The sequence below is a fragment of the Conger conger genome, chromosome 10 (genome assembly GCF_963514075.1).
Source record: "Conger conger chromosome 10, fConCon1.1, whole genome shotgun sequence".
NCBI lineage: Eukaryota > Metazoa > Chordata > Actinopteri > Anguilliformes > Congridae > Conger > Conger conger.
The window spans coordinates 11,353,196-11,368,791 of NC_083769.1; the positions used below are offsets into that span (position 1 = coordinate 11,353,196).

Sequence of the window (15,596 nt, forward strand, 5' to 3'; positions counted from 1 at the left end):
GAAATCGAATTCAGCCAATTCAGTATTTCAAATTAAGCCTTCTAACAAGACCAGAAAACTAAACCAAAAAGTGTCTCAGAAATGTAATGGTAATAATTCTATTGGTGCAGTAGCCTTTGACATACTTTTATTAATGGCAGTCATAAATGAGAAGATTGCTGAATTATAGATACAGATTTCTGGATAATAAATTGGACTATGAAGAAGGAAATGAGAACTTTTTTTTGTATGTGTGACGTAGAGGGCTTTGGATAAAGGCGCTATATACAGACAGACATTTACCACTATATAAATGCAGACTAAGAGTTCCCACTTTAATCTAATCAACTCTAAGTCACTTTGGAAAAAAACATCAGCTACAAATAATAATACTATTTTAAAGTTTTTATTACCAATAATAAACGACTCCTCTATTTGCTCGTGGATCGCGTTGTACATCGTTGGGCTCAAGTGGAAACCTCTCCTTTCTGTGGACTTTCTATTCGGTTTTTCTTGGAAAGGTCCCTCTGGGGTGTGTGACCACGATGCCAGCTTCCAGAGTAAAGCCTTGCTCTTGGGCTGCGAGGCTGACCACTGTGCACTCTTTCAGCAGGTGAAGAAGAGCCGTTGGCTTTCTCAGGTTTCCCTCAAACGAGCCAGGAACCTGCCTCTTGTTGTTCTTACAGTAACCTGCAGAAGACTGACAGGTTACATTTGCCCACCCAACAAAGAGGAAAACAGGCACTTTACCAGCTGTTAATGTGTTGAATCAATATTGAACCTGCGCGAGAGCTCTGTGTTTTAAATTCTTGCGTACTATTATTATTTTTTTGTCCATGGGTCTCAGTGCTTTTCTTATTTTTTGAAGGCCAGGAGGCAGGTTGTCTTTGTTCATTTGAAAACTGCTTGTTTATTGGACTAATAAATGTCTCGGACTAAGGCACGAAGACTAAGATACGGTCTTGCAGAAACCGTTGCAGGTTTTCCTTTTTTGCCGGTGGCCCTTTTGTCTGCACAGCGGACTGCTGGCGCTGCAGAATGGCTGCGGATCAAGGGGACATATTGTGGTCGGTTGGCGCAGACTCCACACCAGACTACCTCTTCACGGGCACTGATAACAATACAGCTACTGATATAATCTCTCTGCTGAATTAACAGCAAGAACTAAGACACAGGCACACAGGCTTTGGAACGGTGATGGAACACAAGTGTCCATCATTGTAACCAGTGGCCTACGCCTTGGCTATTTGCGATTTTGTAGATGCAACAAGCATTTGGGTCAATAGAGAATCTTGATTTAAAAAAAAATAATAATAATTGATAAAGAAATAATTCAAATGAAAGCTGGATTATTATTATTTTTTTATAAATAAAAAAATTGAAAGCAGAGACCTTCACAGATGGAGAAGGGATCACAGCTCCGAAGGTGCCATGACCCATAATGAAAAATAAGCTTTGTTATTTTTGTTTTTGCATTAGAGAACTTCCCTCTTTTGTTTCACAATTGGGGGAAGAAAAAAAAATTGCATTTCCACAAACACCAAGTTTGTGTGTTCCACTTTACTGTGTGTATGCGTGTATATCTGTGTATATGTGGATATGGGTGCGTGTGTGTCTCTATATGGGTATGTTGATGTGTGTGCCTGTGTATGTTTGTACAGTGTATGTGTATCTGTGTGTGTATGCAGTGTGTATGCGTGTGAGTGTGTGTGTATGCGTGTGAGTACAGTCCATATATCTGTGTCTGTATGTATGTGCACAGTATGTGCGCGCACTGTGTATATCTGTGTGCGTACATTATGAGTGAGTGTGTGTGTGTGCATTATGAGTGTGTGTGAGTGTGTGTGTGTACATTATGAGTGTGTGTGTGTGTGTGAGTGCATTATGTGTGTGTGTGTGTGCGCATTGTGAGTGTGAGTGTACATTAAGAGTGTGTGTGTGTACATTGTGAGTGTGAACATTATGAGTGTGTGTGTATTATGAGTGTGTGTGAGGCCTCCAGCTGGTCCAGCAGCTGCAGCAGGCAGCAGGTCGGCCTCCCCTCCGCTCACAGCTGCTCTGGGTTTACGCCGTGCTGGGGAGGAGCGAGGACCGTTTAAAGGTTTCCCTCCCTCTCTCTCGCCCGTTCAAACCAAAACATTCTACATAATAGCGTGCGCGCGTAAATCAACCGTCCAACCTGGAGCGCCGCCACACAAAACAGGAAGTGGCCCCCAGCCCCAGCACTCAGCTGGTTGGCCAGGTTTGTCCAGGTTCCCCCCCCCCCCCCCCCCGCCCCCCGCCCCCTGCCCTCGAGTCACGGTTTGGGAGAAGCACACCGAACGGTCGCTCTATCGAGGGTCATTTAAATTCGGTCGACAGCTTGAGGGCCCATCTTCTTCCTGGTGTGCCTTCCGCTTGACTTCATTAGCCAATGAGAAGGCTTCCCTTCATAGGCAGACACCAGTACCCCCCCAGCCTTCTCTATGAAGCCAGTTCAAGCATGTCAGCCTCCGACAAACTTCCTGGGTTCCTCCTGCTCATGTCCAGCGATGGCTCGAGGTGGGCTGAGAGCGGGGATCCCCGGGAAGTTTCTGGAACATTCCTTCCCTTACCTCGGTGACAGATTGATAACTACATAGGACTGAGAAACCTGTTAATCCTGGCAGTTTCATGGCTACCACGAACGGTGAACCCCTTTCTATTAAATTTCTCTCATATCTGGGAGGCAGTGTTTCGTTGAATGTGATTTAGCACCATTAACACTCATGTTCCTCATAAACCTGTTATTTTTTTACTCTTGAGTTTCACATTCTTCCCAAGCCTTCATGCATGGTGTCCTTGTTTAATATTTGACCGCCAGGGGGTTTGAATGCTTGATTTCATGTGCCCACTTTTGAACAGCAATTTTTTCTTTGAGCCAGATACTTCAGTAAATAAACTGTGGATATACAAGTAAGGGATATGGAAAAATTGAATGAAAGTGTGTGTAATTATATCCAAGACAATGCTGTGTGACCCTTTCTCAAGGGAGCAAGCTTGTATCATGTTTGACAGGAGACTTTTTTTAAAAGAGCCTACGATAATGGCTGTCTTTCCATTACTGCATACTGCAATGACTTCTCTCCGCATGGTGACTTCAGAAAGTCTGTGCCCTCATGCCAACCACACCTATTTCTGTCATGCTTTCTGCAGTTTTTCCACATACACTTTTAAAGCATCTGAAACAGGAAACGTTGCTATTCTTGCAAAGCTAGTCTGGTGGGTTAGTGCTTCATTTTGGAGAATTTGTCAGTGGATCTCGTGAATCAATCTGAATTTTTTATAGCCTGTATCTGTGATAGTCTTTTGTGGGTTGGAAGGAATAAAAAGGCTCAGCAAAATATCACTTATACTGACCAAGAGTCACATTTCATGGCTTTTTTTGGGGGGGGGGGGGTACAAATTTCCACAAAGGAAATTTTCAGAATGTGGCCTGGTCCTCAAGACAGAAACAGCATGGAAAGATGTTATTTTTTTAGCATTCCTAAGGAAGGATTTTCCACATAGATTAACAGTGGCTTGCTGAGGATGGCTCACATTGTCAAGTCTTTCGAACTGTAAACTGGCTAGTTCTGTTGTCTCACCACTATCTGGAAGTTGCTACTGGTCAGACCAGGTGCCTGCTGATTTTATTAATGGAAAAAAATGTTTAAGAGGCTCGTTTTCAAAATTTCAATACCTTAAATGGCTGCTTTGTTGTCTTGACATTAAACCGCAGCCTTTTAGTTCAGTTAACCATCACATATGATAACAGCGACATTTATATCTCGGTGCATAAAACACGTGTCTCACTGCAATGGAGTTCCACAATCTGGTTTTCGTCTGTTTACAAAAACCGTCTGGCAAACTGTAGATTCCCTACTCCATCCGAGCACAGTGGAGCATTGCTCCAGCCGCTTCATCTCTGGCTGTGTGTCAGCATTCCCAAACCATTCCCAAACCATTCCGGGTGGTATGACTAACAGACCCCCAGCTTTGTATGTGCAGAATTGAGAAATCCCGACACCCACACAAACGTGTACTTTCACCCTCAGAAAATGGCGAACATCACACTCTCGACAAAGGCCAAAGCAACCTTAGGATCTTGCTTTAAGGAAAAAGACAATTATCTGCTGAGCAAGATTACCGGTTATGGTGATACTGCTGAAAGTATATGATAACTAGGATCAGGAGGAAAAAAATAAATAACACTCAAAAAACACTGTCTTCATAATCATACATTGCTTACTCTACTTCTTTGACAAGTGGTTGCCTGCCTACCAGCCTAGTCCTCGGCTAATATTCTGTTTTATTTCTTTGTTTTTATGGAATGCATTTAAAATTAATGCGCACTTATAGCTAAATGAACGTGAAAATACAAGGTGTTACAGAAGAACACGTGCTCCAACAAGCGAAACTATAATCTGAAAGCTGTAGGCTTTTAAGTGGTAAACGATGATTTTAGGCTGTAGTCGTGAGCCGTTTTACTGAGACGTTTGAGAGAAATAGAAAATATAACATGAATGACCGGATGCTAATTGAAGCGAACAAGTGGAAAGAATGTGTGGCACAGACGTTAGTGTTTGATTCAAACTGTATATGAATCCCCCTGGTCTACAGCTAGGTTCCCCACCATGGAACTTTCTTTACAGCGATGCCATCTCTGTCTTTATAGGTCCCCACGCATCAGCTGTCTCTTCCTTGTTTTCGTATCTAAAACTGCCACAGAACATTTGCAAAGAGCAGTAATGTTTCCCTGAGCTTTCCCCCCCTCTGTCTCCTGTGGTCAGCTCTCTGTGTTAACATTTAGCGCCGTAATCCGATAATTATGCAAAAACACGTCATGTCATGTGGGAAATCGTTTTATAAACGGCTTGGAAAAACAGCAGTTCGCCCCTAAACTATGCATACTTCTTCCAAAATTGCAATTGTTCTACACAAATCGAAAGCTACAGGACTATATGAAAAGCTCAAATGCACAAAGAATATGCGTGTGGGCCTTTAGACCCGCTCTGCTTCCTCTCTGCCTGGATATGATGAAACATTTACTATATTAAAAGGCGGACCATCTGTTGTCCTTTAAAAAAAGAATAAGTACGCAAGTGATTCATTAAATTGTGTGCAAGCATGCAGTGACAGATTGGTATTGACCAGAAATGCATGTAGGCCTACATCTATGGCCTATGCATGTTCAATCTGCTATAAATTAAACAAATACAAAATCAGACCATTAGCATTTCTAGAATGTGTTGTGGACAAATTCAGTTTGACTTTCTAATTATTGGTGAAGACTATGAGCACTGGCATGGGCAGTTGCAGTATATTGTATAAAATTACAGGAAGTGTCTGAAGCTTGCCAATGTTTTAATACTTTGAGGAAATGGTGACGTCTTTGCATTTTCAGGATCACCTCAGAACGGTGACTTGACTAGTAGCTACAGCAAACATTCTGCGGCCATGTCCGGGGCAACAACAAGGACAGTCATTTAAATATGAAACACAGTGACAGTGATTGATCTCGTGAGGGAATTATCGCCCTGCTCTTTGGCCAACAGCATGGTAGAGAAGGCAGTCCAAATACTACTAATTATTCCAGTTGAATAATCATGGCTGGGTTAAATTCAGACATCACAGCTTGAAAGAAAAATGTGACATATATTGTTGGTACTGGGCTTGGTTGGGGATATTTGGCAACTGAAATCTGTTTCTACGCGTATCTGTACAATGAAAACTTTGCTCCGTTTTGGTGGTAAAGCAGGAATGCTTTTTAGAACAAGAAGAAAGAGGCGAACAAAACAATAGGCATGGAGCCATTCTGGCTCAAAAGTATAATGCATATAATTATGAATGACTTGTAAGAAAACGCTGCTGCCAGAAATGTAATCAGAGAGCTTTGAAAGATGAGGGAAAATGCATGATGGCTTTCTGATGGGCTGGCAAACAATCCCAGTTATTTAGTGCTTCAAAACAAAAGAAAAATAACTTGGAAAATAACTTTTCTTTGTACCAAGACTTGAAAAAACACATTTGATATTCCAAAATTCTTTTCAAATAACCACAGTCATGCTCAATTAACAATGCCTATAAAATATAAAATCCCTTCATATGAGGTTTTGCATTTCAACACCTACCCATTAGCATCTGATTATAGGAAACGTGTAACATCATTATTGGTAGTTGATATAAATTTGTGTTTGTATATATAATGATGGATTTCAGAATTACAGAAATGGTCCTGTGCTACATCCTGTTTGTCACACAAGGATTTGTTTGTGTATGTAGGCCTTTAGCGTGATACACAAACAAATATCTTTTAAAAAGTGAATGAAATTTTCTCTATCTGATCATTTCACTTTCATTTGATGAACCAAGGGGGCATGAAGACCTGCTTTTGGGGTCCTGTGGAATCGTAAATAAATGTGCTTCCTTTGATTACTTCAGTGAATTGTGTGTGGGAGCATTAGCCGGCTGCTGAAAGAGGAAAAAAAACAAAAAAACAACGCTCTCTATTTTTAAGGTGTCTGTGAGTCTGAAAAGCTGTCTGACGTCCTGGGTCCCAGTACAGCAGCATGGCAGAATCCTGAGGTGATGAGGTCTGAACCAGAAAATGAATTGTATTTTCTTCTTTATAGGACAAGCAGCTCCAATGCCTCTGCTTGTCCTATATAAACCTCTTCCTAGTGAAATAAAGGTTTATATATAGGACAAGGAGCTTGTCTGCAAAGGCATTTTTCAATACGGGGAACACAACCTGGCCCCTCCTTACCCCTCTTCGAACCCCTCATGGCTCTGAAGTGCCTTGTCTTTGCCCTCTTTGGCTTATGTTAGGAAGCAAAACTAGGCACCAGGCTAGGTCGTTGACAATTGCACAAATTCCACAGTCAACAAAGTTCAAGGCATTCCATGCCCTTCCACTCCCAGTAATCCTTGGTGGTTAAGAATTCCCAAGGGAGCCAGCATTTGCTCCGGTGACAGAGCGGATTATCTGAAGTGCCACTTGAAAAGGGGGGGGGGGTTAGGTGGGGGGCAGGTGGGGGGCCACTTCCGTAGTCCACAGGTGGCCTCGCAGTTTGGGATGTCAGGAGCAATTGCAATCAGGGGCCTCCCACACTCACCCCCCCACCCCCACTCTGGGTCTATATTGGTAAGGGGCCCTATTTTTCTGCTTGAGAATAATCTTTTTGACCTTTTGACAGATGGAATTAATTGGAATTATAGGACCAATGCCTGATAAATAATCCTCTGTAATTCCCATTGTACGAGCAGGCCCAGCTCTTTGTGTGACCACCCTTTACTAATTGTTGCTTATTTCTTATGATGTCAGTGGGCTCGACAACAGAGAACAGCAGATTTTGAGGAAACCAACATAAAAAGGAAGTTTAATCTTCATTTTCACAAGAAGAGCTTCCCAACTTTACAAAGGGCTAATTCTGAGGTCCCCTTTCATGCACAGCTTGCGCCTGGTTTTTGTTAAGCCATTGTTCTGAAATGCTCCCATTTCTGCTTTGCGTTTCAAAGCCCGATGTTACATTTTTAAAAGCTACGCAACAGGCAACTGAATTCCAGGGATGCTTAATCGATATTCCTTTCACAAAAAAAAAAAACGGTGCTCCAAAGACCCTCTCTCTCTGCCATCTTAAATCCCTCTTCAGTTGTTCCTGCCATGATTGGCGAAGTAGCTTAGCATCTTTGTCTCTGCCACTACTTGTATTTAACTTGGTTGGATGGCTGGCACGCTAGCAGACAGCGCGGTCCCAAAGCTTAATGAAACAGCAGTCAGGTCTTCGTAGCTCAGGCCGGAAAGGTAGTCTAGCAGCACGTTCTGCAGTCCATCTGCGCCATCAGCCAGGGCCAGCCCTGCTCCATCTGCTCTAGTAGTCCATCTGAAGCCTCCATAGAAACTTCAGATGAGCGTCGAGACCTGTGCTAGCTTTGATACACGGCAGTGGAACCCATAGTCCTCCACCATCCCTTTCCCACCTGTTGCATGTGATCAGATTCCACTCGGTCGAGGTTCAAAGAGTAGGTGCCTGAAATGGGAAATGCTTTGACAAGGATTTGGTCAGGCCCAAGCCAAGCACCGTTTGGCATAAAACATAAAATTGGGCAATTTTTAAAATTGCGTTTTAAAAAGAGCCCTCATGGTTTGTTGGCACCTAATTATTTTTTTTATTGAGCCTTCGTGTTCCCTATATCGCAGTGGAGTCCTTGTGTTTGCCAGTGTGTGACTTTTCAGAAACGTTTGGTTGAGACGAGGCCAAATGTACTGCAGTGTGCACTGGCTGGGCGGCAGTTAAATTGATTTGCTTGAGTGGGTTTTCATATCACAGCTGTTTTCGATTCCGAAAACACTTTGGGAGTAGATGGAGGAGGCGCTTATTTTTTCTTTCTTTCTTCTGCTCTCTCAACGACGGCAGAAAGCTGGATAGAGTTTCGGACCAGGCAGTTAATTAAGTCCACTGGCGTGTCTGCGTATTGATCCTTTGAGATGAAGTGATAATCTTAGATTTCCAAGCCCTAATGAATGACTGCACATGGTTAAAAAACAAATTGCAGTTTTTTTACACTTCATCACAAACATCTGGCTTCAGGAGCTACCTGGGTGAAATGATGAATTGTGCAATTTCTCGTTTCCTTCCAGATTTAGCCGTGAATAACCCATCTGTTCCAGCAAATCTAGTCTCTTTGCGTTTCCCTTCTGATTCGCATATTCCTCCTCCTTCTCCTCCGGATATGAAATTTCCATTTACCTGCAAAGCATCATGTCTGGATTATCAACTGCCGTCCTCTCCAACCCACCCCACCCCGAGCGCATGATTCCTTTGGCGCTGGATCTAAGGGTTCTTGGTTGGAATGTAAAAGCTAAGTGCCCCAAAAGAGTGGGAGTCTCCCCCTGCCATCCGCTGGGCTGGGGCTGTCCGTACCAGGGATCATGGTGAGGGTATCGGTAGAGGCCCCTTCCAGAGGGCACCCTCACCCACTTCACACTCCTTTAGCCTGCATTCCTATCTCTGTATTTATGTACTGGGGCAGCCTGTAGCCTGGTGGCTAAGGTGCATGACTAGGACCTTGAAGGTTGGTGGTCCAAGCCCCGGTGTAGCCACAATAAGATCTGTCCAGCTGTTACACCCTTAATCCCACTTGTCCCCTGCCTAGCCTGATCAACTGTAAGTCCCTTTGAATAAAAGTGTGAGGTAAATAACATTATTATTATTATTATTATTATTATTATTATTACCACTGCTTTAATATGACCCTGTGTGCCACTTTGCATTCACTAGTGCTGCTGACCATGGGGCTTTAGATTTTTATAGGCAAAATGTTGATGGTACTGCTTACTCCTGCCACAGTTTGTAAAGGAATGGATGTCAGAGTTGATTGTGTACTTGCTAGCTCTTTATGGAGGAAGTATGTAAGCACAAGTGTGTGCTTCCTCTTCCTTTTTTGGGAGGAACACCAAAGAAATATCTATGACGAATGATGCCGATTGTGTTTACAACTGGCATACAGCTCAGTAAATAAAACTCTTAATCTTTTGTGAACTCTTCACGACGTATGAATATGTCTGGCCCGACTACTGTGCCTAGGGATTAGCATCATATGAGCCTCTTCAGCCATGGTATTTAACGCGAGAATATTACTACTTATGAGTAACTTACTGCTGCCCCAGCCGTGCTGTGACATCTGGTCTGGAGTTCATGCTTGAGACCCGGATCAGTTTCCCATGTAAAGCCCCTCGGCTTACCTCGGGTTCAGTGGAGACTCTGTTAAGGTGTTTGGGAGGAAGTGCAGTTTAAGGAGACCACCACTTGGCTACAGGGACGGCCTAGTAGCTGAGGTACATGACTGGGACTTGGAAGGTTGGTGGTCCAAGTCCCGGTGTAGCAACGATAAGATCTGCACAGCTGTTGGGCCCTTGAGCAAGGCCCTTAACTTTATTCCCTGCTTAGTGTAATCAACTGTCACTTTGGATAAAATGTGTCCGATAAATAACATAATTATTATTCTTACCAAGCAGTTTCTACCACATGGGAGCTGAACTGCATCAGAAGCACAAAGCTCAAACAGGTAGCGAGTAGTGGCTGGGAAATATGAAGAAAATCCCACAAATATTTCAATTCTCTTTGTAATGAGCCTGCGTGCTTTATGAATTATAGCTTCTGTCTGGGCAGTCTTTCTTTCGGGTTGCTTGTTCTGAGTGAAGACAAGCCACAACAAGTAACCCACTGTACGAAGCACTGCACCTTGGAAGAAGAAGACCGGTTTTGCTGAATACGTTTGCCCACTTCACTTCATGTAACGCCCGACAAAAAATAGTTTTATATGAAAATATATTCATAACCGTTTTATTGTCACACTAGCTTGTCGCACTAAGTTTTGTAAATGTACAAATGCTCAGAAAGATTTGGGCTTGTCCTTCTAGAAGGCGATGGCTGAATGGGGGCTTCGACAGCAAAATGGCCGCCGCGTGCGTCTCAGCTGATCAGCCGAGCTCCCGTGTGCTGCACCTGCTGAGCTCCCTTCTGACGGAGCACAGCAGGGGATCCAGCTCCTAGGCCTCCTAAAAAGACAGTCTTTGGGTTTTATTCTAAAAAAAACCCATCAGAACAGTGTGTTTTGACATGCTAGCAGATGGGGCTAGCTTTCTTTGCGATAATTACCGGGTGCTCGGGAAAATCTCGCTTGAAATTGGATGGGAGTGGCGTCGCTTAAAGACCGCGATGTGAAAAGGGGAATCTCAAAAGATCAATCTGCTTTCTATTCACAGTCGCTCTGTATTACCGTGCATTTCGCCATCGCCAATGTACAGTATAAAGTAGCAGGAAGCAGAACCTTTAAACCCGAACAAGTCGGTTCTTTGTTTTGTGTAACTCCATAGCCGTTGGATACCATCTGACATGAATTAATTCCCATTGCTAAGACAGCTGTGAAGATGTCTTCTTCAGCTGAGGAGCACTTCTATCTGAAGTTACGCCCGGTATGTCCCTGATATCCCTGTTCTGCTATTTGGGTCGATGGCAGGGATGGGCGCCGTCATAAATGCAATCTCTCCTTTAGGCCAGCAAGGCAGTGCTGAAAACCTACTGAAGAGCCGACTCCCAACGTGTAATAATGCTATTATCTGGTCGCCTAGCATCCGTGCAGTTAAAGCTAATGTTCGGTTTAGGAGAGGACCCTTAATCTCCAAATCTCTCCTAGTTGACAGGCTTTTTGCACCGCGCCTCTGTTCTACAATAGTCTCGAGAGCTTCACTGCAGTAATTATTGTGCAGTTTGATTCTGTGAAAGATGTGTGTGTGTGTGTGTGTGTGTGTGTGTGAGGGCGATTCGCAGTTGTTTCAAAGGATCTATTGTAGGACAGCAAAGCCGTTTCTCTGTAGAAGTATTAGGCCAGCTCAGATAATTTCCAAATTGTGTGCGTTGTCATGCAGGTGTCCACACGGGGATCCCGGGTGTGATTCTCAAAGCGAGAAGCAGATTACCTCCTGATGGATGCCTAACAACTTGTGTCTAACCATCACACTTGACTTGCCTTCCTAAATCCGCTTCTGAAGAACCAGCCTGATCTTTATTACTTAAGGCGGACGCCAATATGGTGTCAAATGGCCCCTGTCAAGCCGACGCGTGTGCCTTGCTTTGATGGAAACATACAGGCCTAATTATCAGGGGCTCCTGTCTGCGTTAAGTCCATAACCGAGACTGCACCATGAATCTGTCAGGATGGTCATCCAAGGAGATGATCAATTCAGACGGAAAAGCTCATTTAGGAGAAATAGGCTTTTTTTTTTTTTTTCTCACTGGTCGGTTCTAATTAGATATTTAATGACCAGCTCAGGGCTTGCACGGTCCTATAGAAGTGTGATTATGACATTACAACCATATATCACTCTTGCATGTTTTATGCCTGATTGAACTAGATGCTTCACTGATAATATACTATACTGTAAGCTTAATATGGTTTGCTTAATAAATCATTCTTTCGCTTTAACAGTATGTTGCCTTAATTATTTGGCCTATTTTTCCCCCTTCCCTAAGCAAATAAACAGTACCCACTTCTGCATTGGCCTGACAGAGGCCTCTGTCACTCTTTCTATTCTCCTTTAAAATGCACGTAGCCGAACCCACAAAGTCACAAAAACAATTGAATGTTTGTCCTTTAAGACGAGGCTGCAGATGGGTCACATGACTGGGGGGGCGAGTAGTGAGGCCAGCGGGCACAGTTGATTCACAGTTAAGATATTGATGGGCTCAGCTACAGTGCTCAACTGCCAATAGGTCATAGTCCCAGGGTGGCTGTGAACATGTCTGTTTCCATCTCGCCTGCCTGTGCAGTGAACTGAGAACAGGGCCCGGGCTGAACGCGGTGGAAGGAAAAAGCCGTGCACTTCATGCAGTTTTCATGGGAAAAGGGTTTATAACAACTGGTACGATTTGTGCCATCAGGTCATTCCATGATAAATAAATCAGAGATGTGGGGGTGGGGGGGCACTTGAGTTTTGCTCAAATTTTGTGTAAATGTTAACTATATATTCAATTCTCATTGAATTTGTAGTTGTAGAGATATTGATGCTTAAAATAGGGCGGGTGGGTGGACTTTTTTTCTGAGCAGTATTATGAAAATCTATGGTCATTAAAAAAATGTTTGAATGACTAATCAATTTGTTGCTTGTTCTCTGTTGAATATATTAAGAACATTTACACAAAGTTTGGGCAAAAATTCTCCCCTCGGTTTGCACGGAATGACCCCAATTTAAACCAAGCGAACAGGGTGCCCAATGTGGAGCCCAATGTGTTGAACAGAATCGCAGCATATTGGTTCGTGTTTAGTAGGGAATGACCAGGATTCCGATGTGCTGGCTTCGGGTTGCTCGAGCCGCCAGGCTTGCTGAGTGACAGCTCTGTGCGTCGTCTGGGTCACACCACGACATGTCTTTCACGCGGTTCTGAGACGCGGTGAAGCCCTGGGACCGGGTCAGAACAGGGTCGCCTGACACTTCCCCAGCTCCCCGGCGTTTTGCAGACCGTTTGCTGTCAAGGTCACAGTTTGAGAGTGACGAGAAGAGGCCACGACATATGCCTGGGTGTGGCACTAAATGGCATACTGGCTCAGGGAGAGAGGTTTTCTTGTTTTCTAAAATGTCATTTTCCTTCCTTTTGTCCTGCATCCCAAACAAATATGTGAAAATTTTAAATTCAACTAAATTCTTTCGGACATTCTGTTATGGACGTGTACAATGTCACATCTGCCTGTAGGACACAGGGGCTGAAGTTTTGCCTGTCCTTTCATTTGTCAGTTGTAACTGAAAAGAAAAATAGCATTTTAAACGGCTTTTCACAGCTCAGATTTACTTATAGTATAGACTACTTGTAGTAGCAAAAATTCATTGTGTAAGTGTTTGTTGCGACTGTGTCCTTAATTTGTCTGAAACTGAGATTACTGAGTGTACTATGTCCTAACTACCTTCTGCTCCCTAATAATATCAGTTCCCTTTGAGGTGGAGCATCAAGTCTGCATCTATGAAATGACTAAAATCTTCTGAAGGCCTGAACCAGCAGTAATTAGCCCCATTTAAGGCAACACTTGCTTTATAACCTTTGGCACGGTGAAGAAGGGCATCTTGCCCGAAATGTAATTACATTTTTTTTGTGGGAGTGCTTTATTTACTTTTCTGCTTGTAGGACCAACACCCAGGTAGCTTTGTTACTTTGAGTTGAGTGTGGTTTCAAAAGCCAGGATTTCTGTGTGCATTGGACTTCAGTTTAGCAAACTGCAGCGTATTTTCTGCTGCGGTCCCCTTTAAAAGCTCTCACCACACACCCTTATGCTTCACAATGCCTCAGTTCAAAATGTCAGCATATCAGGCCAGTGTGGATCAATGAAGGGTATTTACTGGTCCCTTTTCCACAAGATTAGTCGATTTAAGTCTGAACGGGATTACTATAATTAGAAATTTAGGTGATATTTCAAGTAGGTCCATCAATCTCCCATGAAATATTTATGTACAGTTCTATTCTTAGTTTAAATTTAAATTTAATTTTAATTCATATTGGGTGGCAAATTCCTGATTTTGGCAGGCTGCGTCTAGAACAAGGTTAGTGTCGACTTGACCTTCAACCCTGTTCTTGGATCTCTCTTACGCTTCTGCACAAGAAATCTGTACAGCAGCTCCTGACATGTGAAGACTTTATGCCGTGGAGCTCTGTATCTCTCACAGTAGAGTGGCGCTTGTTAATATTCAGTCTGAATAATTCAGGAGGCGGGTTTGGAAGCGCAGCATATGCCCATACGGCTAGAAGTCTCCGGGAGATGGCTGGGTCCCAGAGTCGCAGGGTAGCAGATGAAACAGTTTCGACACAGAAAAAAAGAGCAGTTTCGACACTGCGTGGCAAGGTAGCGCTTTTGAACAGGGGGGCACGGAGGGGTATAATTTGTGTTGAGGAATGTCAGGTTAACCGGGGGGCAGTTTGCAGGCCTCCTTTACAGGTGGGGGGAGGGTGTGTGACGCGTGTCACCGCTCGTTTCGTGATGACTTTATCGTTCCCTGTGACTGGAGTCTATATTGACACTTCAAACCAGCGTATCATTAGAGACCCGTAGACTCCTTACAGGAATACAAGCCTCCCTTCCAAAGCCTTTAATCTCTGCAGTCCTAGCATAGCACACATCTAACTCAATGACTGTTTGCAGAAGGAATCTTCTTCAGGCAGGACCTTGATCTACATGTTACCCGCCTTCTTTCAGCATGATAGACTTTGATGATTAGACACTTATCCCGATTGACTTGCATAGCTTTTTTTTTTTCTTTCTTTCTTTTTTTTCTTTCTATTTATACATGTAAATATAAAATCCGAAATTGTGTATATAAAGCCGAAAATACATAAAGGCAAGATAAGTACCTTGCTCCTCAGACCACGTCCCTGGGCTACAGTGTGACCCAATCTAAAATGGCCGACCACTCACGCTTAACCACTCCACATCCGCTGCAGAACCCCTCACACATCTGCTCTGACGGGCATACGGGTCAGTCGGCTTCACCAGTATACCGGCCCCCACCCCCTCCCCAACCCTCGGGCCTATCGGCAGCTGTGACCGAGATTTCAAGCTCCTTTCCTCTACTGCATCACATCAGAGTGCACAGAAGCTGTCAATCGCAACTCCGTAAGCTGAAAACCCAATACAAATAATACAAAATCTAGAGTAGATGTGAAATCTCTTCCCCCTCGACTCAATGGACGGATACTCCCATTGTTTTCTTATTTTATTGTTTCCGTATATTTTTGTACCTACCTACCTACCTACCTCCTCCTTTGCACTGTACCATCCCCTGTGACTTATTTTCCTTGCAACTTATTTACTACTTATGTTATTATTGCGCAACCTGAAGGAGTGTCACACCAACATTTCACTTTGCATGACTGTGCTTGTATGTGCATGTGACAAGTCTGAGTCTTGAATCATTGATTTTGTCTGCTGGTTCCTGAATGTAACCATCGCCTCTCGTTGTAACCTGCCTGGAATTGCTTTATATGCTGTAGTACCCTGTTGCTCAAATCACGGCCCTCGAGGGCCAAGAACTTCTGGTTAGATTTGGATTTGAGGGCCAGATTTGAGGTTCC

The 15,596-nt window shown here is 43.6% G+C and overlaps 1 protein-coding gene across 4 annotated transcripts in view; it reads left to right on the plus strand.

Annotated features, from left to right (window-relative positions):
- Nucleotides 1-15,596, plus strand: part of LOC133138225 (neuron navigator 1-like) — a 171,072-nt gene that overhangs the window by 111,118 nt on the left and 44,358 nt on the right. The gene's annotated exons all lie outside the window — the stretch shown is intronic.